We start from the raw sequence: 3,589 nt of genomic DNA on the forward strand, positions 1-3,589 counted from the left end.
GAGAGAGAGAGAGAGAGAGAGAGAGAGAGAGAGAGAGAGAGAGAGAGAGAGAGAGAGAGAGAGAGAGAGAGAGAGAGAGAGAGAGAGAGAGAGAGAGAGAGAGATTGAGAAGAGAGAGAGAGAGAGAGAGAGAGAGAGAGAGAGAGAGAGAGAGAGAGAGGGGGGAGGAGGTGGTGGTGAGCGTTAAGGCTCTACCTGGGGAAGAGAAGCAAGGTCATTAGAAAGGCTGGTTGAAATAGATACAAGACATCTCATTATCAGATGAGAGAACAAGAGGAAAAAGAGAGATGAGAGAAATTGCGTCTAGAGAACAGTACTTACTGGCGTGGTTACTTTTGCTTAACGGTTTTCAAAACAAAGTCACAAAATGAACACGCACCCGAAAGGCACACACTTATAAAGTATACTGATAGTGATCTAATGTAGACCTAACGTAGTCCCAGTTTAAAAGCATGCTGTAACGATGACTAGAAAGCAGTGATAGGAGATATCCCCTTTAGGTTCATCTAAAAACACTGGTTTGGATTGCCAACATCTCATTGGCCAACAGTGTACCTTACCTTTCATGTGATCTTATAGGCCCCTAAGAAGAAGCTTCATCCATGCACTTTTGATACACTGGCCTCAGGGCGTAATCAGATGTCATGATCCACAATCCTTTTTTTAACAGCCATCGATTTATACGGTCATCTTCGTGGCTGAGCAGGAATGCATCGATCGTATTGACACTGATGAAGGTGCTCGCTTTTTAAAGTGTCAGTGAACCAAACCTTGCTACCCATATCAATCCTTCCGAGTAGAATGACTTTTCGGACATTTACATTGATTAAGTATTCCAGCCCTCAATAATATCCCTTTAAATGCATTTAGTGCAGAATGTAGAAGCCGGTCAATATCGCTCAGAACAAATAGATGTAAGCAATATTTGGATGGAACGTATATTTCCTGGTTGAATGAGTTGGAGCACTTTGGGTGGCCAAAAGATCAGAGCCATGAAGAGGAGAAAGAGATTGAAAAACGTAACTACCTGTGGCTGTTTTATGTTTGACCTGTTTATGCTTATTTTTGTACCCACTGACATCATATGTTCATATAATTCAAAATCATATTACTATGAGCTCCAGCGATTCTGTGGCGGCTGGCCACACAGGCTAGAAGAGACGTTCTGGAAACGTTGTTTGGATGTCTTGGCAACATCACTAACTTAACAGTTACACACTGGCTCACTCCTTTGTCACTGTCACTCTTGTCTTTCGAACGAGAATAAATTAATTTTGTTTAACGTCCTTGATGAGTGTCATGTCCTTATTCCATTAAGACATTGATGAATAAAACATGGTACACATTTCTAAGAAGATAGTGGCGCAGAAGCTGTGCATCACTGATAGCATTTTCTGGAAAGAGAATAAAAGTGGCTATTGGGGGCAGATGCTTGTCTCTGTCCTACTTTGAACTTTCTGCTGTGTCAGTTGCAGCAAACTAGCAACTTCAATATTGTGTGGGAGTTTAAGAACTCCTGGATGATAAATAGGCTTTTTAGCCAAGAGGAAAAACTGTATTCATCCTTACTTTGATCATGTTAAATAGAACATGGCTTTCCTTCCCTTAAGTACAGACCTGTACCTGAAATCACCACAGGGAGAGCACAGGAGCGTCCCTGTTTCCTAGTTTGTTTTCTGCTTTACCCTAGTTATACCAATGACAAAAATAACCACCAGCTTCCCGTTGAAGGTAGAAGATATTCCCCTAGCTTCCTTAGTGTGTGTGTGTGTCTCTGTGTGTTAGTGTATGTGTGTGTGTGTGTGTGTGTGAGAGAAAGAGTTAGCCACTGATGTCGATCGAGGCTATCTGTCTGGAGTGGAGACAGGTGAACCCTTCAGACAGAGATATGGAAGACAAGGAAAGGGACAGAGAGGTTGGGGGAGTGATGAGGTTGGAGGAATGCTTTGAAGAGTGATGGTTGCTTGGATACTGTTGTCAAGGAGACAAGGAGTCCCAGAGTCCTTTGGCATCTCGATTGTCTTCTATTTGTTTGGATGTTTTGGAGTGTGGGGTGGGGGGACTAGGTTGTTGCAGAAATAGTCTGAGATTGGAGGTCTGGCAGAAACAGAATAAGGAGACACTCACCAAATAAATTAACTGGACTGAGGAAGGAAAAGCCAGCACACACTCCACAATCATCAAACTGCCCCTGCACACGGAAACTCCTCTCTCCATAGCCATAATACCGAGTTACTATCACACCACATACTGTACACCTATCACCCACCGCTCCAGTGAGTCCTTCAAATATAACTGTACACACTGATGAAATGCTGGATAGAAGAATGGAAGAGATGATTTCACACCGAACACCTAATCAGGCTCAGATCGTGACAGATGCCTCCTCTCTTTTTGTCTTACGCTGACTCATCTGCTGAGAGGTGGGGAGACAGGAGGGGTCCAGGCACCTATATTGGAGATCATTATTCTCAAATACCAGACAGAAATGACTTCATCAAACTGGGGAAGGAGTAGTAATGATCATTCTAAACAAATAACATGATGTCAAGGCTGGGCATGGGCAAATTCGAACTAGCAATATAGAAAAGGGTTTCTAAATGTGTGTCAGTGTGTGTGGACGTGGGGAGGCGTTAACAGCCATGCATATGAAGCAGCATTAATTGCTGTGTACTTATGACACGGAGACATTGAGTGGCATGGTGTAAAGCAGGCGACTCCCCGGGGATTCTATGTGATGTAGCATCATGGAGAAACGTCTCGTTGTACCCCAAAGGTCACTGTTCTGAGGCAGTTCCCTAGGTGCATTAAGCACATTAGAAATGCACACCGATAAACAACAATAAAAGCCTCCAAGGATCAGGCAGACAGAGCAGGACTGAGATGAAGAGTGATACGTGCCAAAAATGGCTAATGGTATTCAAAAATTATTTAGAAACGTGTTTGTGTAGCTGAGGTGGGTGTATGAATTGTTTTCTAAACACCCAAAATAATGGATTGGAATCAAGGAGTATAATGTGTGTAGGGGGAGAGGGAAATCAACCTTAATGTGATCTGAAAGCCCACTAAAATGACCACTAAATCCCCTTAATGTGAAGCCAGTCAAGTGGCAAGAAGAAAATCCCAAGTGTGATTAGTACGCTCCGGAATAGCTATATTATTGATCCAAACTTGGGCTAAATGTAACTTACGGTGGGATAAACGGTGCAAACTGATTAACTAATCAAATGAACTCATTCCATCCACACAGGCCCCATTATGTAACCAGATAAAACATGGATGGATAATGTTTCAGATCTGGAAATGAAAAGGGCCTGAGTCACTTATGACTGTTATGAATGTACACAAACAAGCTTTTAGGTGAGGATGCATGCATGATGCACATTTGTCATGATTGAAAACAAACTATCGACCACTAACACAGCACTGTAAATACATTTCTGTAATCTATATTCATAACCATCAACCACTGAAACACCGGCTCAATACATCAGAGGATGTTTTACCATAAACAGAATGTTGCCCATCTGTTGGTATGTGTTTGCTGCTTTCATAGAGGCAGTATTGCAATAACTGACTTAAACTGCTG

Source organism: Hypomesus nipponensis, chromosome 10, assembly GCF_054491055.1.
Source record: "Hypomesus nipponensis isolate SF chromosome 10, ASM5449105v1, whole genome shotgun sequence".
In the NCBI taxonomy this organism is placed as follows: Eukaryota; Metazoa; Chordata; class Actinopteri; order Osmeriformes; family Osmeridae; genus Hypomesus; species Hypomesus nipponensis.